At 41.3% G+C, this 23,789-nt stretch overlaps 2 protein-coding genes across 8 annotated transcripts in view; one reads left to right on the forward strand and one right to left on the reverse strand.

Moving 5' to 3' along the window:
* Hmg20a (high mobility group 20A) overlaps window positions 1-1,526 on the reverse strand; it is a 75,990-nt gene extending 74,464 nt beyond the window's left edge. Inside the window, exon 1 of the mRNA XM_076925701.1 lies at window positions 1,383-1,526. The gene's annotated coding sequence lies outside the window, so the exon portion shown is untranslated. The remainder of the gene's footprint in view (window positions 1-1,382) is intronic.
* Window positions 1,527-1,586: 60 nt separating this feature from the next.
* Window positions 1,587-23,789, forward strand: part of Peak1 (pseudopodium enriched atypical kinase 1) — a 213,925-nt gene continuing 191,722 nt past the window's right edge. For 3 of the 7 annotated variants that reach the window (XM_076925694.1, XM_076925693.1, XM_076925692.1), the window contains exon 1: window positions 2,211-2,381. The gene's annotated coding sequence lies outside the window, so the exon portion shown is untranslated. Of the gene's footprint in view, window positions 1,713-2,100; window positions 2,170-2,207; window positions 2,382-23,789 lie in introns of those variants that run through there. The other 4 variants (XM_076925698.1, XM_076925700.1, XM_076925696.1 and 1 more) reach the window with 3 other exon arrangements.

Here is a 23,789-nt window from a genome sequence, read left to right on the forward strand (position 1 = left end):
AGTTGTTGTGAGTGCATATGTATGCCAGTCCTGGTGTTTCTAGAATGACCAAGAATATTTTTAATGTTCATATTAAGGTTAAAATATTTTTGTTTTCAAATTTAGTTTAAGGTATTTTCTACTCTAAGTGCAAACTATGAAATTAGAAATACATGCACTTTAATATTGGAAGACAATGCAGTTTTAGGTTCACCTGACAGCCTTAGTTTTTAAGAAACATTCCAAATAGACTGATTGTGCCAACAAACATACACTTGTATACTGGCTGCTGGACAAGAGAAGCCAAGGAACCCAAATTGTTGCGTATTACTTCAGATACAGTTTCTTGGTTTTGTTTGTTTGTTAAAAAAAAAAAAAAAAATAGAATAGAGAAACCCAGAAAGTTGTGTCTTACTCATCTTTAGTTCTTCCTGAGAAATTTTCCTCTTACTCAGTATGTGAGTTGAACTTGCCATCCTTTTGCCATGGTTTAAAACCATAAATAGACCTCACTTTAAAATCAGTGACAAACTCGATTAAATTACAATCGGGGAAACACTGTAAAACGCATCTTTCATAAACGCCACACGTAAGATACATGAAAACAATGTTAAAGTGGGTGATGTTGCTCTCCACTTTATGGAGAACATATGGGGGTGAAACCTTAAGTCCTAAAGTAACAGTTCTAAGTATGTAACATATTAAAGACTTCTATCACGGTAACATCAAATCAGAGAACAGCAGTCTGATACTCTCTCCCTTTGCAAACATGAAAATGCCCTATAACTTATGTGAACTATTTGGTCCTCTAACTGATAAACTTCCCCCTTAAAAAAGTGGGTAAGGCGTTCCTGTCCCATGTCTAGGTAGAGACTACACTACTCGGGGACAAACGTGACTTGGGTGCAAGGGTGGGCAATTCACAGGTCACACAACAAAGTGTGTAATATTGCAGAGAATTTTGACAAAAGCATTAAGACAATCTTGCTGGGGAGACATTTTCCAATTCACACACAGAAACAAGACACATAAATTCTGATCGTGGCCTGGTGATTATCTTAATTTGGGGGAATAACCGAACTTGTGACTGGAAAACACAACCCCAAGGCTGTAGGAACTCTGTCTGAGCATGGTCCAAACCAACACCTTTTCTGGCTCTCATCAACACGGGAAGTGGCTTGGACACCCCCCAAACATCATCCTACCCCCACAGGAAGTGAGTTATAGTTCCCCCTCCCCTATGACAGCATGTCTCCCTTCCCCCAACCGGAAGTGAGGCGCCCCCATTCAGTGGGCCTTAAACCAAGACAAACCAATAACAGCAGCAGCAAAAGAGGGATGATCTTCAAAGGGGGAAGGACATCTTGACTGTGGCCACCCCCATGCTCGTCTTGCTTACTAACCTGCTGACGGTAGGGGCAGGCAGGGGCCTGCGGGACTAATGAAAGTCCCTTGCACAGAGGACAATTCCCTCAGCCCCTCGCAATCGCCTTCACTCTTCACTCCGTCGTCTCACAGCTTGACAGAAATTCCTCCGCAGTACTTTATTTTTGGTGTCTTTTCTTACTCTTTACCCAATCACTTAGTCACCTCCAGATAGGTAACTTCTTTTATCGCGATAGTACTGAAAATTGTTCCGGTGAGGAGAGACGTGAAATGTTATACCCAATACTTTCAGAGAAATGAAGGGATTATTTTGCCCAATGCGGCGAAGGACTACGTGACTACGCAAGGTGAGACTGACTTTCGCGAAGGTTCTTGGGAAATGTAGTTTTCATTTTTTATTGCTGAGGCTCTCAAAAAAATATTGGCACTTAAATTGGTAATTATTGTATACTGGAGTCTTAGAGAATAGTTATTCTGTACTTGACGACTGGCTGACTTAAGGTGGTTCGGCCCTGAAAAAGTCCAAATCGGCGCTGTTGGTTTCCGTTGGCGTTTAATTGAACCCAAATTCCCCATCACATGGACGCAAGGTCCCGGTCGCCCCGCCCTCTAGCTTTGGCTCCACCCCTTAACCAATCAGACCTTCTCTAGGTCTTGCTCTCCGGATATTGGCACTCAGAGAGGCGTGGCCTCTTGTCAACTCCTCCCCTGGGGCTGAGAGGAGAGCTCGGAGACCGCCGAGGTTTGGTGCGGGTGCGCGGGCGCGCGGGCGCGCGCGCGGCCTCAAGAAGTGAAGCGGCCAGGGTGCGCGCGGCGGGGCGGCGTGCGGGGCTGGGAGGAGCAAGCGGACTGGTGGGCTGGGCGGACGGAGAGCGGCCGGGAGCGCGCTGTGGACTCCGCGGCCGCGAGTAGTTAGTTAGTTGTGTCAGTTGCTCTGTGGAGGCGTCCGCGATCACCAGAAAGGGGACGGGACGGGCGGCAATGGTGAATATCGCGACGGCGTGTGCTCCCCTCAGGTAACGGGGGCAGGGTTGCCCACATACCCTCAGGTCCCTTTCCCACGCGCGCTGGCTTATGGGGCCAGGGTCGCCAAGAGGTGAGGACGCGGACCTCAGGGAATCCGGACTGGGTGGCGCCGCAGGGGCTCGGCAGCCGGTGCGTCCTGCGGGGCGCGGGCTGTAGCGCCCCGGCCACCCACGCGCCCCGCGGGCGCCGCGAGCCCTCTCATGCCCCCCGCCGGCCCAGGCCTCGTTACCCTGGCTGCGATGGTCCCGGTGGCGCGGCGCCCCCCAGAGGAGGGAAAGTTGGAACCTGGAGGCTAGGGACTTCCCGGGGCTGGGCTGCGAGGCTCCAGGGGAAAGTGAAGCCTTAGAGGAGCTGGGGACGCGGAGGCTGGGGCAGGAAGGGCTTCTGCCGGGTCTGTATGGTCGCCTCACTTCCAGACTTGGGAGGATCAGGCTCAGCCTTGCAGCAGCCGTCAAGACAGAACCGGTGGCTCTGTGCCTGCTCACTTCACGCTCTGGCTAGTGAGCCCCTAATGCGCGCAGGCTTCCTAGATTGCTTAGGGGTTTGGAATTTTGCGGGGCTTGGGTTAGACATTTGTTTTTCTTTGCCCTTTGACTTATGGGTTCTTGCGAATTTCCTTTCCTCCTTCGAAGAGGACTTGCCCTCTGAACTGGGTCCCCTTCTCGTTATCCCCCATCTTAATGCTCCAGCAGTTGGAGAGCTTGATTTTGTTCTTGGACTACATTAAGACTGCGGAGAGCAATATCAAAGAGTAGTCCGCCCTCCCGTTCCCCTCCGCCAGATCTCACGTCCGCAGTCCGATTTTTAAGGACCCAAATTTAGGAATCAGAGCTGTGGAATGGAGTTATTGGATGGCTGGTGTTGAAGGATAGAGATGAGTTAGAGGAAAACTATGATTTCATCTTTATTGGCCTTGCTATAGAAAACCCAGTACATTTTTTCTTTGCCTCTGTTGAATGTGGTAAGAGTACACTCTCAATTAAATACTTGGTGACTTACATAAAAGACTATTTTTAGGTCATTGGATGATGTACATGAACAGCTTTTTCACCTGAATCCGAATTGCTTTGAGTATTTTTTTTTTTTTTTTTGGTGTCCTGTTGATTTGCTTTTCTCTTTTTTTCTTTCCTTTTCTTCTTTTTTTTTTTTCCAGCCACAATGTTCTCCCTTGACCTACCTTGGCAAATTAAGTATGTAGTCAAGAAAACACATATTGCTCTCTGCAAAGTGGAAGAAAAAAAAAAAAAATAAAACAACCAGAAAGCCCAAACTTGAATTATCCACAAGGGTAAAACTTTCCATGAGCAATCTTGGATACTGTCTTCAGGATGGCTTCTTTTGTAATCTCAGGGCATTTTAGATCTTTCAATTCACTGACTACCCTAATTACTTTCCAAAGTGCCTGGCACTTTCTTTGGTGACTTTTTCGGTAAACTATAATTGCAGGTGAGGTACATTTTCTTGGCTTCCAAGTTAGGAGTTAATAGCCTTATCAGAGAGATTAACAGTTAGCAATGGGAGCAGAGTTTGTACCACTGCAAGTGAGTTTTGGCAACGATCAGCTCACAAACTATGTGAAAAAACAAAGATCCCATGTCAGAGGGGAAGAAGAGAAAATATTTTATCATGTCTCTGTTTGGGAGAAAGTAGTATGACTATGTTATGTGGGAAAATGGCAAATTATTTTCTTGAAAGCCTTTTTGATTTGTGGTCCTCCTTTCTCGCACCCTCTTTTAGGGACTGGCATTTATGTTTGTCTAGTTTCCAGTGTTGTAAGAAGTATTTTGGTGAGAGGAAAAGATAAGCTTGTTTGAGTTGTTAGGGTACTGCCTATTCATTTTGTCTAGTAATAGTGCAGAAAACTTTCACAATAGTGTTTATACCCCATTAACATTCTGTCAGAATTTATTTTTAAGAGTCTGTCCTGAGGCCCATAAAGAAATAATGCCACTTCATAACTGTTTTCTGATGGTCACATTAAAAAGTGCATTCCTGAAAATGCATTATATGTGAATGCACATAAACATTTATCTTTGTACATTTATGGTAATGTAAATATTTAAGTCTGAGAGCTTAAAAACTTTTATTTGCTTATTTGCATACATGCCTTTTAACTGCCAGCCGTGCCAACCGTATTTGCCAAAGAAGTATCAGCCATAAATTCAGGCTTTGGCACATTTCATATAATAACTCTTCGGAATTGCTTCATGGTGAAGCATCATGAGATTAGCATTTGCTTCATGAGAGAGATTTGTTGTTGTTTCTAACCGTAATGATGTGCTATTTAAGGGGAACAGGTGCTGGGCTCTAGCTGTTTGTGCTGTAACCTGCCAAATCCTAGTCTTTTGTTGGATGGGTTGTTAAAGCAATTTAGGAACCACCCTGTGGCCTCTGACATGCCAAGTGTGAGTTTGGGGCTTCATATCAGTTTTGCTAATCCCCATTGGTTTTTTTTTTTTTTTCACTGTAAGAGGCAAGTGTGGATATGAACTTTATTTTCTCATTTGTCTTTTACTGTGATTCCTATGCCTTAGTCTAGAACTTCTGGTACAGGCTTCTTCCCTGCTGGCTGGTTTTCCTTGGAGAATTCAAATATTCCAGTAACTTTCAGGCCAAATTCACATTTGTCTGACAAAAGACAAGTATTTGAGTATCTTCTATAGTATTAGGCTTGGTGGTAGGACCTGAATATTTGTAGAATGATACTGTTTTTGCCAGGAGCTTATACTTTAGGAGGAGAGCTAGCTGGCAACCAGTAATTATAATATGATGTGATATATAACAGGTGTGTGCACAGGTGCCTGTGAATTAAAGGACAGAGGAAGGCTTGTTGACTCAGACTTGGATTCTTGACTGTGGGGGAAGTTCTGGAATCTTAGTGAGTTATTCAAGCTAATCTTGGTAATATATGAATCAACTAAGTTCACAAAGAGGAAACATATATTTATCCTCATGTCATTGTATTTTTAAAAAAGGAAACATAAGCCATGTATGTAATTTGAAATTTCTAGTAGCTGTGTTTTAACAAATAAAAATTGAGATCAACATAAAGCAGTATACTAAGATATTTAATATTCTCCTTTTCATGCAAAGTCTTAAGAATTTGGTGGTACTTTTACACTTTACTTTTACACTTTAGCACATTTCAATTAAGACTAACTACAGTCATTTACTCCCTTTATACATCGACAGCACAGCTTTAGAACAGAGGCAAATGAAGTAAAAACCACTGATTATAAACCAGTCTTAGGAATTTTAGCTTCCACCTTGAAGGCTGTGAAGTTTTAGTTGAAAAGCAAAACTTTTCCAGAGGACCTGGGTTTACTTCTGGGCACCTACATGGTGGCTTACAAACATCTGTGGCTCTAGTTCCAGGGAATCTATCACCCTCTTCTGGTGTCAGAAGGCATCACAGGCAAAATACCTGTACACATAAAATAAACAACAAAACCATCCCACTCCCCTGCCAGCCCCAAGCCATCCTGCAGTATAATCAGAACTGGCTTAGATCTATCATTTTGACAAGAGAAATGAAAACTGGATTAAAAATGGGTACAACTACAAGCAAGACCAGTAAAAAAGCCAATTATGGTGAGAAGGGACATGGAGTGTAGAGGAGGAGTAGGTGTAGGAGAGATTTATGAAGTATTATCAGTAATTTGGACAAATAGGTTATAGGCTAGAAAAGATTGGGTCTGGTGAGATAGCTCAGTGGGTAAAGGTACTTGCTGTCAATCCTGGCATCACATTTTCATCCTTGGGATGCACATGGTAGGACAGAACCCACTCCTCCGAATTATCATCTCGTCTCTAAATGCAAACCATAACACATGCTTCCCTCCACAATGACTGAATGATGAATGAATGGATGGATGGATGGATGGAGGGAGTCTGAAGATTAAGGATAATTCCCGTGTTTGTGTTGGGAACTGCTAGGTAGATAGGGCCAATAGCTAAGGGAGAGAGTCAGTCATCTATGCCAGGTAGACCAAGGATGGAAAAACCAACCAACCAAGCAGCCAAACAAGCAAACAAAAAGAAAAAACCCAGAAAGACTGAGAGGGTTTATCTGGAAGCTGAGGGAGAATATTTCAAGGACTAGGAGCTATCAACCTGTGTCCTACCATGAAAGGGCAAGTAAGATAAAGTTTGAAAGAATTCTCTGAGACTTGGAGATTAGTTGTCTGAAATAATACAGAGCAGTTAGTTACATTGTAATTCGTAAAGGAGGCCTGAAGAGTTCAATACAGCTAGGAGTTCAGACAATTGAGAAGGATACAGTGTTTTTCTTTTTAGGTTTTCTTGCCTAGGATCTCATGGAGCCCAGGCTGGCTTTTTAAAACTAGCTGTTGCCAAAACTGACCTTGAACTGCTGATCTTCCTGTCTCTGTCTTCCCAGATTTGGATTAGGGCCTTTGTGTATCACCATGTCCGAGCTAGAGCAGTGCTTTTGACCAAGGACTCAGAAAGTACAAGCAAGCCACATGCCGAAGATTCAGAGAACTTTGCCGAAAAAAGCTCTTACAGTTTAAGGGTGCTTTGGGCATGCTTATGTGGAACTGGAACGTTTCAAAGGAGAGAGAAAAGAGTGGGGGAGGGAGGAGAGATGAGCACAGAGGAAGAATAGGGAGGAAGGTGTGAGGGGAGAGAGGGGAAGTAAGGATATGAATATGAATATCCTAGGCAGAGGGAGAGAATTTGGCCCTGGGTGTCGCAGTTAAGATTTCTATCACTGTGATAAACACCTCCGCCAAGGGCTACTCAGGAGGAAAGAGTTTCACTTTAGCCTTCATCATTGGAGGAAGTCAGGACGGGAACTCAAACAAGGCAGGGCCTGGAGGCTGGAAGCTGACGCAGAAGCCACAGTGGAGTGCTGTTTACTGACTTTCTCCTCATGGATTGTACAGCCTGTTTGGGTTTTAGCTAATTCCAGATGTAGTCAAATTGACAACCAAGAATAACCATCACAAATGGGAAGTATTATTTTTTCAGCGAGCAGAAGAGAAGGTAAAGACTGATAGATGGCGGGTGAGTTTGAAACTGATAGGAAGGGGAAGACTTGGTAGCATGTCTTGGTGATTTTGATTAGCCACTAAGAATGGGAGGGGTAGAACTGAGCTTGAAAAGAGTATGTGAGTTTGAAACAACTTACAGGAGAGACTGGAGAGCAGAGGGGCAGATGGACAGTGACCAGGAAACTGAAGAATATTGAGGAACTGTTTTGAGGTTGTAGACCTTGGGTTTAGTGACATGGCTGTTTGATTTTCCTCAGTTATATTCGGTCTGATTCTATCTGGAGTATAAGATATAAGGGTCTCAGTATTCATGAGACCCTTTTCTTACTATTATAGCCCTTGTTTGTAAGATGAATAGTGACTGTTCAAATCTTGCTGGTACATTTCAGAGCCCAGGTCACTACCAACTGCTTTCTAGATAGCAGTTTAACAGAGACACCTAAAGATAGGGAATTGAGGATACTCAGAATTGTGACTTGTATGGAGAATTGTGGAGTCCATGATGGATCATGAACAGATAACCTGGAGGGATTATCTAATTGGAGGGCGTGAGAGGATACGGGTACCATTATAAATCCAATCTTGGAAAGCATAAAATGAGCATAAAGCTGCAGAGCTAATGATGGGGCGGAGTGAGAATACCCGTTACCTGCTGCACACTTTAGAACTATACTCGGATCCTAAGCCTGAAGTACACAGTGTGTTATGATCCTTATATGCTTGCCTTTGTCATTTTAGTTGAGGAAACAGGATTCGAGAAGTTAAATAAGTAATAAACCAGTATTCAAAGCCCCCTCATTCTCCAAACCGTATAGTGTAGGAAGTCGAAGAAAACCACTGAGGTATTTAATTTGGAACTTCTGAGGTGTATCATTAGAAAATGTTAGTGAAGCATTGTGTGTGTGTGCTCGGTACTGTTTTAGAGACAAAGGTCATAATAATGAACTAAACAAAGATTGTCATATTAGAAGATGCTTGTGCTAGAGAGAAGAAAGCAAGAAACGCCTTTAGGGATGCCAAAGGGAGCAGACTTGCACTTTTTTTTTTTTCTTGAGAAAGGAATTGATAGGTAGTGTTAGCTCTCTTTGAACTCATGGTAATTCTCCTGCCTCAACCTGGCTGCTGGGACTAAAGGCATGCAACTACCATGCCTGGGTATGTTTTAAATCTTCCAATTACTTAACTAATTAGTTGTGCTTGTATGTGTGTGTAGTGGTATACATATGGGAGTTATTTCTTCTATCCTGCCATGTGTGTCTAAAGGACTGATGTTGAGTTGTCAGTCATGGTGCACACTGAGCCGGCTCACCTTCCCGAGACTAGGTTTTGCTTTGGGGGCTAAAGAGTTTAGGATGATTGATGTGATTAGACTTACTGTGTTTGTGAATGGTTTTTGTTTTTCTTCTTTTAGAATACTAGAAAGAAAAATAGAAACACCAGCTAGGAGACTTCCTTAAAATTTGTTCTTATTGAGCTGGTTACGGTGGCTACATAGTGAGAGCCTGTCTCAGAAACTCACAAATAAAAATTTGAGTTCAGCTGGCGCTTGGGGTATAGCTCAGTGGTAGTGTGCTTGCGTAGCATACTCAAGGCCCTGGGTTTGATCTCCAGTACTGCTAAAAAAAGAATCTAATTAAGAGATTGTGGTGTGTTGCAGCAACCAGGGAATTAACGAAAAGTGATTAGAACTGGACTTTTTTTTTTTCTAAAGCTTTTTATTTTGAGAAATTTTTAGAATCATGGAGGAGTTGCCAGAATCCCACAGCTCCTTTATATCAGTGTTTGCCAGCCTTAGCCCTACTGATATTTTGGACTGGATAGTTCTCTGTTGTGGGTGTTGTCCTGGATACTCTAGGAGTTAAACAGCATCTTGGATTTCTTTCCACTAAATGTTAGTATCATCTCTCCAACTGTGACAATCAGAAATATCTCCAGACAGTGGGCAAAATTGTTCCTATTATGAACCATTGACAAATAGGTATCACTGAGTTTCCTCTGAAGCTAACATCTTAACCATTCAGAATAGCTAACCAAGCCAAGAGATTAACGTTGGTGTGATGCCCCAGCTTGTGTTTTACATTTTGCATTCTGTTTCCCACACCACTTCTTGTGTAGTTGTCAGTTCTTTATCTGGTCTTTTGTGTGGCAGTCTCTTGGTCTTTTATGACCTTGATACTTTTAAAGAATACTGGTTAGGGGACTGGGGAGCTGGCACAGTTGGTGAAATGTTTGTCGTGCATGTGTGAGGACCTGAATTTGGCTCTCCAGAACCCACATACAATACAAGGCTGGCATATCTGGTGTGCATGTGGCTCTGCAGCCCCAGCAAAGAGTGTATGCCATCAAGGCAAACAGACATCTGGGGCTCACTGGTCAGCCAGCCTCTCTCAACTGAACTCCACGTTCAGTGAGAGACTGTTTCAAAAAACAAGGTATCACCAAGGTATCTGCTCAGACGTCGATGAATTGTCTGAGCAGATTGTTTTGCCCATTTCCAGCTGGATTACTTCTTTTCTGGTTGAACTTTAATTTTCTTGTCTACTCTCAGAAGATATGTCTTGTTAGTGTTTTCCCCCAGATACTGCTTATCTTGATTTAGTTTCAGTTATGTTTGACTCCTCAGTTACTCCTTTCGTTGACTCTGTTTTTACTGGGTTTTTTTTGTATGAAATCATACATTTATTATTACTTGAAAAAATAAGTGGAGAAGCAACGGAGGAAGACAGCCTGATGTTGAATTCTGGGATTTCCATACACATGTGCACCTGCATATACACATATTCACAGAGAATATTGGTCAGGCAATTTAATAGATTTTCTACAATTGAGGATTGCTTTGTGTTTTTTTCTTTGTACATTTTTATTATTTACTTTATTTTGTGTGTGTGTACAATGGCATATTCCACAACATGCATGTAGAGGTCTGAGGACAACTTTTTATTTTTCTTTTCTAGATTTAGTTTATTTTATACATGCGTTTTGCCTACTTAAATAGATGTGTCTGGTGCCTATGAAGGCTAGAAGAAGGCACTGGGAGTTGACGTTGTGGATGGTTGTGAGCCACCACGTGGGTACTGGGAATTGAACGTGGGTTCTCTACAAGAGCAACAAGTGTTCTAAACCACTGAGCTATCTCTCCAGCCCTAGAGGACAACGTTAGAGAACTGGTTCTCTCCGTCCACCAGGTGGGATCCTGGCATTAAACTGAGGTTATAAAGCTTGGCCCCAAGAGCTTTTTACCTGACGAGGCAGCTGGCTCTGAATTGTGATACCTCCTACCATACTTAGAACAGTAATTAATTAATTAGTTAATTAATTTATGACAAGGACTCACTATAGCTCCATGGGTGGCCTGGAACTCATCGTGTAGACCAAGCTAGCCTCAAACTCGTAGAGATCTGCTTCTGCCTCCCAATGGTTGGGATTAAAGGTATGTACCACCATGCTCAGGGTTCATGATTAGACTGGAAACTTTGCCAGTACCTTATTTCTGACCACTGATTCAAATATTCATCAGTCTGTCTTGCTTGGAATAGTTATTGTTGTGGTGTTTTGTAGATACTTTTGTATTTCTTTGATTTTCTTCTACATTTATTTATTACTTTAATTTATTTTATGTGTATGTATATTTTGTCTGTATGTATGTCTGTGCATCATGGTGCCTGCAGAGGCCAGAAGAGAGTCCTAGATCCCTGGAACTGGAGTACAGAGCTGCAGTGCGGGTGCTGGGGATTAAGGCTGGGTCTTCTGGAAGAGCAGTCAGTGAGTGTTCTTAATTGCTGAGCCATCATTCTATAAGGATTGTTTGTCCCATCTGTCTCTAATCATGTGTATCAGTTTAAATTCATGAATATTTTATACTTACAGTTATAATTTAATGCCATCATTATTCAAATTACTCTGGTTTTGGCCATTGGGAGTTCTTTTAGGTTGACCTCCGTGTCCTTCAATACTCCTGTCCTTTGTGAACGGATGTGCACACTCTATTTTGATTTTCCTTTCCTAGCCTCAGAATCAGTCATTTGTTTAATGAGCTTGGTTCTTTTTATTGGAGAATGGGATTTGGAAGTCAAGGTCTGAATGGTAGGTGTACTCATCACTACTGTTCTGTCACTGCTTCTAGGCTTTCTCAGAAACACATATGAACTCTCACACATGTCTATTCTGACTCTAAGTCGGTATATTTTGATGCAAAACGTTTGCTGATGATTTTGGATAGAGTAAGAAAGGATAGAGGTAACTCAGGATTTTTGTCTTAATAAGCAGCTAGAAGGTTGGAGTGGAAAATGATGCAGAGCAGAACAGACGGGGTTTCTGTGGAGCACCCAGGAATTCCGCTGCAGATTAGCTGAAGGTTTTGCTGTTTTGTTTTTTTTGAGACAAGGTCTCATTATGTATCATGGGCTGCCTGGAACTTCTATGTAGACCAGGCTGGCTTCCTACTCCTAAAGGTCTGCCTGTGTCTGCCTTCCCAGTACTGGGATAAAAGGCATGCATTACTATCATCATTCAAATTACTCTGGCTTTGGCCATCGGGAGCTCTTTTAGGTTGACCTCTGTATCCTTCAATGCTCATTGGTTAAGTGTTTGGAATGCTTACTATGCATTCTATTAGAGATGGAGATGCAGCAGTTGAATTTAACCTGTCAAGCTAGAGTTCACAATAGACTGTTCTGAGTCAAATATATTCGGGAGTTCTCAAGGCAATTAGATCTCCTGAGATATGTGTAGCTAAAGAAGAGAAGAAATTCAGAGATGTACCAATGATTTGTTTCAGTGGATAAGCCATTTGGCTGCATGTCTTAAACAAGAGGAATGCCGTATCTGTCATTACTAAATATTTATTCAGTACGTAATATCTTGAAGATACTGAGGTATGCTTGGGGTTAACATTGCTTCCTCCCTCCATATTTTACAATCTAGGAAAAGATAGAATATAGATTTACAGAGAATAGCAGTAGGAGGGAAATACCAGATAATGGTATTATAGACATTAAATATTGCAGGCGCTTGGTAGAGAAAAGTACAGAAGAAACATCAAACTCCTTTCATCCCAGTACTTAGGAGAAAGAGACAGGTGGGTATGTGTGAGTTTGAGGCCATTCTGGTTTACATAGTGAGTTCTAGACCAGCCAGGGCTACGTAGTGAGATCCTGTCTCAAGGGGTTGGGGGAAGAGGAGAGAGAGGGAAAAAGAAAGGATGAACTCAAACAAGCTCTATTTGAATATTGGTGTAAACGTATGTCAGTTCTGAAATGTATCATGGTCTCATGTACACACTAGTAATTATCAGCCAGTGAAAAGTTCATTGTGTTTTGATTTTGGCTTCTAGGTCCTTCTCTCATCTCTCCGTTTCTCTTATAAGATAAGGCCTTTGGCTCATAACCATATCTATATTCAGAGGCTTTAATTAAGAGGCTCATTGTGCTGTGTTGGTTCCGAGGGTTTCTGCTGCATTTGACTTGGATTTTATTTTTCGTTTTATGTTGTATGAGCATCTTGCCTACATTTATCTCTGTGGACCTTGTGCACTTGGTGCTGGAAGATGCTAGAGGTGGACATCACGTTCTCTAGAACAGGAGTTAAAGAGAGTTGTGAGCTGCCATGTGGGCGTTGGGACTTGGACCTGAGTTCTCTGGAAGAGCAAGCAGCAGGTGCTCTTGATTTCTGAGCCGTCTCTCCAGCCCTGCACTTGACTTTAACTTTGGGATCTCTGCCACTTTCTCATAGTCCATAAGATTTGACATAAGACTGTATAAAATCAAATATTTCCACATAAACATCAACTATCTTCTGGATATGTTTATTTATTAACTACTTTATCTGGATATGCTTTAATATTATTTAATTATTAAATATTCAACAGTAAATAATTACTAATATTACTAAATGTTTAGTAATACCTCATCTGGATATGCTTGTTTATTAAAATTGTCAACCTCTTTCACAGATAGTTTTAGACATTCACACTTATTGTTGGATTATTAAAGTCAATGTAAAACACAAATTTATAAATGTAAAAGTAATTCAAACATACAGCCTAGTCAAACATCTTTCAGTTCCTTTCTAGTAAAAATGGATAGGCATTCATTGGCAGCTGTAAAAAGGAGGCATCGCCCGAAGCAGGGAAATACTACCTATCCAGTAATTATTTAGGTGTCTGTCACTCTCCAGGAACTATAAGAAAAGTGAGAGATTTACGTACTTTCTAAGATTGGGGCAGCTAATCACAGGACTCAGTCTTAGTTCTACCACTGCATGCTGGCAGAGCTGCTACTCGTTTTTATATCCTACTCTGTTGGATTTAGTAGTTGAGAAACCTAAGCATACCTCTGTGCTGACTGGAATGAACTCTCTATGTGAGTGCGGACAGTTAGCTCAGTCCCTGGCATCTAGTAGACAGATGCGTGACCCTTATGCGGTAAGACCTGAAGCTTTAATTAGCTTGTCTGAGACAGTATTAGATACTAAAACTTTTAGTTGTCCAAGTCAGACTTTGGTCAAAATAAAATAAATCTGTGTGGTAACGCCCTCATTTTAGGCTCTGTAAACACACGATTACTATCTTTTAAGAAGCTCATAAAGCTACCCTCCAGGAGTAGTAAAGGATTCTAATTCCTGAGGTCAACCTGTCTTGTTAGCTATTTGCTAACTGTGTGACTTTAACTTCGTTTCCTAACAATGCTTCAGTCTCCTCATTTGTAAAATAGTGGTAGTGTTCATATCTATGTTATAGGGGTTGAGATGAAATTAGCACATATGTCATACACAGAAACAAATACTTGAATTATAAGTTACTTAAACTGTTAACTCTAAAATACTGAGACTAGTATCTTAAGTTTTGAAAACTGTGCTGAGTGTTAGTTAAAGGAGAAGAGACTCTTCTTTGTGCACTAGAAGAAAGCACTGGCAGGAGCTATCCCGGCACAGTTACAGTGGTGGGCTAGAATTCTGGGGCTAGCTAGGTTACCTTTCATGCTTGCCATTTCCCCCTCTCACGCGCTTAGCAGAGTGTTACTAAATGCTTCCCTGGACTTTTGGTGAATGTAGTGCTTTCTGAGTCCTCGGGGAGCATAGCACTGTGCCTACAAGCTGGATGAATACAGGGCCCAGCTTGGCTTTAGTTGATTCTCACATCTGCCATTTGTAAGCTGTGTCCTTGGGAAAATGATTTTCTCAGTTTTCTTCTCTCTTCTGATCCTTTTGCCACAGCTATTCAAGGGCCAAAAGTGTTTTTAATTAGCTAACTTTGGAAGTGTAGTTAGTATGATATATTTGTTAATGGTATAGCTATTATACTTAAAAATAAATGATACTTTGTAGTTTTCCAATATACATTTATTTACATTTTTATCCACTGCCCATTGGCTGTAGCACTTTTTTATTGTTTAAAGTTAGGGCTTCCACGTTAATTTCCAAAGTAGATTTGGTTACCGGATAGCACAGGAAGAGAGTGGATGATTCATCTCCTAAGTGGTGGAATAACAAACATCTGAAAGGATGCAAACCCGCCTTCCTCACAGGTGTGGGGCAGTACTTGGGACTGTATTGGGTAGGCAGTAGGCGGAATGGTGGGAGTTTGTGTGAAAAGGAAGACTTAAGGTATTGGAGAAGCAATAGAGAGCAGTCTGCTAATGCCACCCATTAATAATCTCTACCTTTTGTTGCCAGTGGTAACCGCAGTGGTAAACTTTGCAACCAAATATTTCAAGAAAGCTCCTGGATTATAAATGAAGTCTTTATCTTGAAGCTAAAAGACCTTGTTGGTTTCCAGACTGCACAGGGAAGTCAGTGCAGTGAGCGATGAGAGGGAGAGAGGAGAGCCCTGTCACTGGATAACCTTTTCTGAGCCACGCTGTGTAAGAACACATTGAAATCGCTTCTTTCCTCCTCCTTTCCATACAAATGAAGCTCGAGGAATGGCAGCATCTGTGACTCTGTAAACCACACCACCAGCAGCACAGACATAGTCTATAAATGTGGTAATTTCTAATTTAGGGAGTTGAACTTTTGGATCTTTCATTTTATTTTATGTATTTTTTAAATGAGACACAAGTAAGCAGAATCTGACTCCTATTATAAATGCAGGCTGTAGTTCTCCATCCACTTCTGTGTTCTAAATGTCTAGCAAAGAATCTTGTCATGGGAGAAACACCATGTTTTATATTCTTCTGCAAAAGGCAACTACAGGGCTTTACAAAGGACTGAATGCTAATCCTCTGTTATCTCCTCTGGGTCTTCGTGGTCTGTATTTTTGTGGGCTTGCTATCTGACTCAGCTAGACATGTCCTGCTATACACAAAAACTTCCCTCTAATCTTCTGCATCCTTTTTAGCTGAAGATCTGAAGTATAGTTTGGCATTATATATTATACCACACATTAAAAATTATAGCTTTTATTATTGGTGTTATTAACAATACTACTACTAATTATTATTATTATCATTATGATTATTATTTCTGGGTTTGTTTGTTTGTTTGTTTTTGAGGTACAGTTTCTTTTGAAATCCTGTATCCCTGGCTCTCCTGGAACTGGATCTGACCTTGAAATCAGAGATCTACTTATCTTTGCTTCCTGAGTGCTGGGATTAAAGAAGTATGCCACCACCACCACCCGGCATAGTAATAGCTTTTGAAAAGCCAGATGTGCTCTCAGCACTCGAGAGGCTGAGGCAGGTAGATTTCCAAGAGTTTGAGGCCAGCCTAGTGTGCACAGTAAATAAGGAGATGGTATGTGCACTTGGGTTCATTTGCCTACAGAGGTCAGAAGAGGGTGTCAGATCCCCAGAGCTAACGTTTAACAAACAAAAAGTTATTGCTGTAGAAAAAAATGCAGACTAAATGGAACATAGAGTAAAAAGAAAGTCTTTCCTTCCATTTAGGAAGGACATTTGGTGCCTTCATCCACCCAGGGGTTTTGTTTTGTTTGTTTTTAGTATATATATATATATCTCCAATTGATATTATTCTATATAAAGTAGAAATATGGTTTATGTGTCAACTGTAGTCAGTAGAAAGAGCTAGTCCCCCAGCAACAGACATGGGACACCTGGAGTGGTTTCAGAGATACAAGTTCATGCTCAGTGGAGGGAATTCTTTTCTTTTAGAAAATTTGGTATTTTTCTATATTATTCTTTTTATACTGTTAAACTATACTTTAGCAGTATTCAATAAACTATACTTTAGCAATATTCAAATGAATATTAATAACCTTATACATCTTTTTTCCTGATAATATATCATTTAAAAAAATCCCACCTTTCTGATGTTAAGAACTGACAATCATATAGGTTATATTAGTAGTATATATAGATCATTTGAAAATACATGTCTTAAACCTCTAACCGGTGCTGTCTAGTAGAATCGATATCAGCTACTAGGTGATTTTTTTTAATTTCTTGGGCTCACATTTTAAACAGTACAAGTAGATGAAACAAAATTTTATAATGCATCTTAATTGAATAAAAGCTTTCCCACATTTTGATTTTAATTTTTTGTTTTGTCTTCAAAATCTGATGTATGTTTTTCAAATACAGTCGTCTCAGTTCAGGCCAACTGCATTTCAGGTGCTCAGCCACATTTGGGTACTGTTAGCACAGTTCTAGAACAAATACTTTTTTCCATAATATGCAGTAAAACACCACTTCAGGTACTCTGGAGGATCATATGAAAATACAGCAGCAAGGCCAGGCTTCCCCGTAGATGCCAGTGCTTGTTTTGTGCCTCATGAGAGTTTTTTTTTTTTCAAAGCTTTGTCTCAATAAAATTTTATATTTGCATATTCGTACACCTTCATGTCACACATCTGCGTTAAAGTTGCAGTTGTCTAAAAGCCAGTTGGAAATTCTACTTACAATTCTCAGAATAGTCTCTAAGAAGAATTCCATATTCTAGGAATTCACATAACGAGGAGTTTGCAGTACACCTGTAGCTTGATACCTGAGGAAAATAAACTGCTATGGCTCTTTCCCTGGAGGGGAAGCCTTCATGGAGTAAGTAGTAAATACATAACACACGTATTACACATGCTTTATAGTTCTATGTGCACATACATCATAATCTTATTAATCATAACTAGGCCTGGGATGTAGGTCAGATGGGAGAGTCCTTGCCAAGTCCGAGCTCCTGCAATGCACATGCCTGTGATCTCAGCACTCACACGGAGGCCAGACCAGATGCTCAGGGCCATGCACTGCTACGTTGAGACCATGTCTCAAAAAGCAAAAATTAAAGTAATTCTTTAAAAAAATGAATTGGGTGGGGCTGGAGAGATGGCTCAGCAGTTAAGAGCACTGGCCACTCTTCCAGAGGGCCCAGGTTCAATTTCCAGCACCCGCATGGTACTTCATAACCATCTCTATGTAACTCTATATTCAGGGGATCCAACCCTGTTTTCTGGCCTCTTAAGCTACCAGGCATGTACACAATGCCCAGACATGCATGTAGGCAAAATACCCATATACCTAAACAATAATAACAAAAAAAAAATCCCCCAAAACAAAAAATAAAATAAATCTGAAAAAATTTAAAGAGATGTGTTGGCAATTAAAAGAAATTTGTTGCCTGTTATATTTTATAATGGAAAAGTAGACTTTTAAAAAATCTGTTTTCTTACCTTAGATACAGTCTTGCTGTGTAGCCCAGGCTGCCCTTGAATTTTTGCAAGCTGCCCTCAGTTTCCAAGTGAATCACAGGCATGTATCACTATGCCCAGCAACAGAGAAATATTAAAAACATTTTTTGCTTTTAATTTAATTTTTATTTTGTGGCATGAAAGAAATTCTATAGCATTGATAAGTTGCATTTTGTTCTATTAGAGATAACCTTGTCTTTTTTAATTATCAGGAAGTACTTCAGTGAAATAAAATCATTGAATTCAGACGCTGAGCATAGCTAGGTCTGGTGTCACGAACCTGTAATTCCAAGTACACGAGAGCCTGAGTGAGGCAGGAGGATTGTGAGTTCAGGGCCTGGGCTGTGAAGTGAGTTTCTTTGACAGTACTTTTCAGGGCCAGGAAATGGCTTAGTTGGTAAAAGCACTTGCTTTGAAAGCAGGAACACCACGTAAAAGCCAAGCAGCCATGCACAGCCCTAGTGCTGGGGTCAGGGGGAGGGAGTGAAGACTGGCCAACTGCTGGGCCTTGTCAGCCAACCATTCTAGCTGAAAACAGCAAGCTCTGGGTTCTGTGGGTGACTCCGTCTCACAGGGCTAAGGCTCAGAGTGAAAGAGCAGGGCAGCTGTCATCCTTCTCTGGTCTCCGCACTCACACACACACATGCTACACCTACTTATGTTTATTTCAAGTATAGCTAGTACATAGACGTCTCCCCAATGTTGGAAAATTACGTAGTCTCTTTATTGGAATCAGTTAATAAACGTGACTGCTTTTTCCTACAGTGGATCTTTATCAATCTAAAGATCAACAGTATTCAAGAGGCACATACAAACTCATCGGATGCCAAAATGGTGGCACTGGAGTGGCAATATTTTAAGTACTTGGAATACAATTCTCATCTTCAGAAAAGGCCGCGTACAAACTGGCTTCCCCTTTTTTTCTGTGATGCTGAGGGAAGCATCGTCTTCTGCCCCTGTGAGGTATGGAGTGCCTCAGAAGTGCTTCAAAGTCAAACAGCAGCATAATTCACAGTGAATACTAATATGCACCCAGACCATCATTTGACAGTGTTCATGAAAACATGAGCTTTTTCTAGCATCAGCCAAGGTTTATAACTGCCTACTCACTGATTCAGCTACAGTGACTGAAAACTCGGATGTTTCTCATTTGTTAGGCTTCTTTCTCTTTTAATAAAGTAGTTTGCTTTTATCTGTTTCAAATGAAATAAGCCTCATAAAATAGTGTGTCATTGTGTCTAATTCAGAGGAGAGAGAGAGAGAGAGAGAGAGAGAGAGAGAGAGAGAGAGAGAGAAAACATGCTAAGGTTAGCTTGTTTTCTTTTTATTCAGTCCAGCCCCTCCGCCCTAATTTAGCACGAATCTTCCCACTCCAGTTATTCCAATCTAGAGACATTACATGCATGACTAGAGGTCCTTCTCCCTGATATACAGAACTGCTAGAATGACTATCTATCCATCCATCCATCATCTATTCATTATCTATCCATCATCTATCTATCTATCTATCCATCCATCCATCCATCCATCTATATCTATCCATCTATCTATCTATGACTTATTAGAGTGGTTTACAGCTGTGGCCATACTGTTCCAACATTGTCTGTCTCTCAAATTCAAGAATCCAGTAGTTTTTTAGGGCACAATCTGGGTGTCTCAGCTGATCTTAAGTATATGTCAGAATCCTGAAGGAGCAGGCTGTAATGTGAGGTGAGGGAATGAACATGCCAGTAAGAGTGAGGGCAAGCAAGAGAATAGCAAGAACTAACTTTATATAGGCTGCTGCTGGAAGGTGAGGCAGAAGTGTCTCAGGATGTAGATCTGTCTGCTCTGAAACTTGCTATGGAGACCAGGCTGGCCTCAGATTCACAGAGATCCATTCACCTTCTTCTGGAGTGCTGGGACGAAAGGTCTGTCCTACCATATCCAGTCCTAGCAAACATTTTGAGCTTACCCCTACAGAGGCAAAATTCTTTTTTGGTTGAAGCATCTTTGAAGAAATTGCTGGAATTTACCTGTCGTGTCTCAGGGAAAGCCAAGAGGCAATCGTTGGCCTGTTTAAGAGTTTTGGATCTGCAGTGAAACCTCCTTATTGGAATCTTGGCACTGCCATTTCTTTATGTGTGGTCTTGAGCAAGTTGCTTGTTTGTGTCTTAGCTATCTGATCTATAAAATGGAACAAACGCAGTACCTAATTAATAGAGTCATTTTTGGACTAGAATAGGCAAAGAGCTTAGAACATGTATGATATAATTGTTCATTTAATATTAAGATTTACTGGCTACAGAGGAAGTTCCTGTTTTTCTTGGTCGTGCTGCTGGGGATTGAACCCAGGGCCTTGCATATCTTAGGCATGTGTTCTCACGTTAAGCTCATACTTTTATTTTTCACTCTCATTTTGATTTGCTACCCTAAGCAAGCTGAAGAGGCTGAGGGTATGGCTGATGGGCTGGGAATCCTGTCTATGCATTGGTATATGGTGTCAGCTTCCAGTGCTCTCACCTGTCACTGTATTCCAGGTGGAAAACAGGTGGATAACTCCAGTTACCCACAAAGCAGGTCATGCTAAATTTGATGGTGTCATACTTTTTAATATTTGAAAGTTCTAGAACTTTCTACTATGAAGTATGACCTTTTTTCTCTTACCCCTTTCCTGCTTTTGCTTGTACAGTTGAGTGGATATGGTGCTCTACTTCCCACACAGATACCAAAATAGCTCTGACTGCAGAAATATTAGGTATTTTACTGTCAGCACATAACTTGTTGCTGTCTTCTTCCATATTAGACAATCTTTATAATTATATGGGTTTGAATCCCACCTTTGCTAAACTTCAGGTTTTATTTAGGGGGCGAGAATTGCTTTTTCTCCTCCCCCCAAATGGAATAAAAGCATCAACTTCATTGGGTTATTGCAAGGATTGGCAATGAGTGTAAAACTGTCAGCACAGTGCCTCACATCTAGTAAGTTGCAGGCATTGGGAAGGTGATACACCTGTTAGCACCATTTTTTTTTTTTTTTTTTTTTTTTTTTTTCCTGAGACAGGGCTTCTCTGTATAGCCCTGGCTGTCCTGGAACTCACTCCATCACCATGAATTTAGCCTAGGTTTCAAATCAGTGATGAAATAAATAGTGCATGAACCAGGAGTGGTGGAACACACCCTCATTTCCAGCTAGGAGCTGAGCCAGGAGGATTGTCATGTATGAATTTGAACCAGTCTGGGCTACATAATGAGTTCTAGGCTAGCCTGAGCTACAGTGTGAGAGCCCTATTTCAACACCTCCATTCTACTTCCTTTCCACCTCTTCCCCACCACCCCCTCCCCCAAAAGACAGACAGACAACATTAATTCATTTTCTCATGGAGCTGTGAGTCTAAACAGAATGCAATAGTTACTTGGTTGGAATATACCATAGCCTTTCTTTTATAGTCATGATTGTGTATGTGTGTTGCAGGTACATATATACTAGTGAACACATGTAAGGAGGCCAGAGGTCTATGTTGGTACCTCCCACCTTACTTCTGAGACAGTCATTCTTTGAACCTGGAGCTCAGTGACTCAGCTAAAACAACTGGCTATCAGGCTCAAGGGCCCTCTTGTCTCTGCCTCCCAGCACTAAGATTAAAGATCTGTGCTGCTGTCCTCAGCTTTTTATGTTGGTTCTGGGAATCTGAATTCGGATCCTCATGCTTATGTGCCACGTGCTTTCCTGACTGAGCCATCTCCAAACCTCCTGCCTTCTACAGCATAAAAGGATGCTCTAATACAGCATGATTGAAGATGTGACTTCCCTACCCGCTCTCTGCCCAGATGTTGTAGGTCAGATTTCCACTATCTATTCCTCTTAAATCCTCCTAAGGTAAAACTGGGGAAATGTGACTTCCAGTGCTCTTTAAGTGGAGAGAGGGTTGGGAAGTACCTTTAGTGGTTATTTAATTTTGTTTTTGAGACAGAAGACTCACTGTGCCACCTTTGCTAGCCTGGACCTCACAGTGCTGCATCTGGCTCCCAATCCTGGAATTAAGAATCATTCCACTCAGCTTAATAATTAAAAAAATGTAGGAAATGTTTAAACGAAAAAGTTCATTATGTAATCATTGGTTAGAAATCCGTTTACCAGTTCCCTAGAGTTCTTTTATTTCTTTCCCTTTAATTTGAAAGGGACGATAGAGTACATGGCAGGATCATAGTATATCCTATTTACAATGAAGGAACTGGGGCTCAGATGGGTAAATAATTTACCTGTATAGTTAGGGACATCATAGGGATTCACTCAGGCCAATGAGATGTCTCCATAAGTAAAGTGCTTGCTGCCAAGGCTGAATTTAATTCGTGGGATTTACATGGAGGAAGGAGAGAACCAACTCTTAAAAACTGTTCACTAATCTCCACAAATGTACAATACACACACACACACACACACACACACACACACACACACACACACACAGTGTAGCTTAGTGGTAGAGTCCTTGTCTATCATGTATAAGTTCCTGGCCTGGTTTGATCCTCTGCTCTACAAAGCAACAGAAATTTCCAATTGCAAAATTACATTAAATATTTCTCTAGAAATACCATATATGGTATGATCAAAATAGAATAGGGAAAAGAAGTCACATAAGTAGAAAGACGTTGTAAAAAAAGGGTAAATTGGTTAATTTGGGCCAACTATCAATGGATGGAACTTTGGGGCTGGAGAGATGACTTGGTGCTTAAGAGCACCAGCTGTTCTTGCTGAGGACCTGGGTTCTGTTCCATGCGCTTACAGGACAGCATGCACCTGTTAGGACTCCATCTCCAGGTGATTTGATGCCCTCTTCTGGCTTCTATGGGCACTGCATACTTACATAATGCTGGCATAATACTAACACATGTAAAAAAAAATACATCTTTAAAAAAATAATTGAAACAGTAGAAAATATCATTCAGGGATCTTGGGTAGTGAAATAATCCAGAGAAGATTTGACGAGTCTGATGAAGGATGGTTGGTTTTTGGTAGCATGTGGTGTTTAACTTGGTGTACTAGTTATTTTTTCACTGCTGTGACAGAATACTCAGCAAAAGCAACTTAAGAAGGGTTTGTTTGGCTCACAGTTTGAAGGCTCAGTCCATCATGTGGGGGAGTCATGGCAACAGAAATGTGAGGCAGATACATTGTATTCACAGTGAGGAAGCAGAGAGAGAGAGAGAGAGAGAGAGAGAGAGAGAGAGAGAGAGAGAGAGACAGAGAGAGACAGAGACACAGACAGAGACAGAGACAGAGAGAGATGCTGAGGCTCAGCCGGCTGTCTCCTTTTTATTCAGTCTACAGCCCCAGCCTGGTTCTAGCCTTTGGGGTGGTAACATCCACATTCAGGGTGGATCTTCCTTCCTTCCTTAAACGTTTCTAGACTGGCCAGGGATGATGGCATGTCTGTCTTTCACTTTAATCCTAACGCTTTGGAGGCAGAGGTGGCAAGAGGATCATCTCTGAGTTTGAGGCCAGCCTGATCTACACAGGAGCACCAAGTCAGCCAGAGCTACATAGTGACACTGTCTCAAAAACAACCACCACTAACACCCCCCCCAACAATACAAACAAAAACCAAAGAAGAAACACCAACATAAAACCCCAAACTTTTCTCAGAATAGCCTCATAGAGACACCCAGAAGCATATCCTAAGTACTTGTGGATCAAGCCAGGTGACAGTAAGATCACACTTGCTAACTCAGAAAATTTATACTACAATTATGCCTTGAAGCTAGGAGAA

This window comes from Arvicanthis niloticus, chromosome 26, assembly GCF_011762505.2.
Source record: "Arvicanthis niloticus isolate mArvNil1 chromosome 26, mArvNil1.pat.X, whole genome shotgun sequence".
Taxonomy (NCBI): domain Eukaryota; kingdom Metazoa; phylum Chordata; class Mammalia; order Rodentia; family Muridae; genus Arvicanthis; species Arvicanthis niloticus.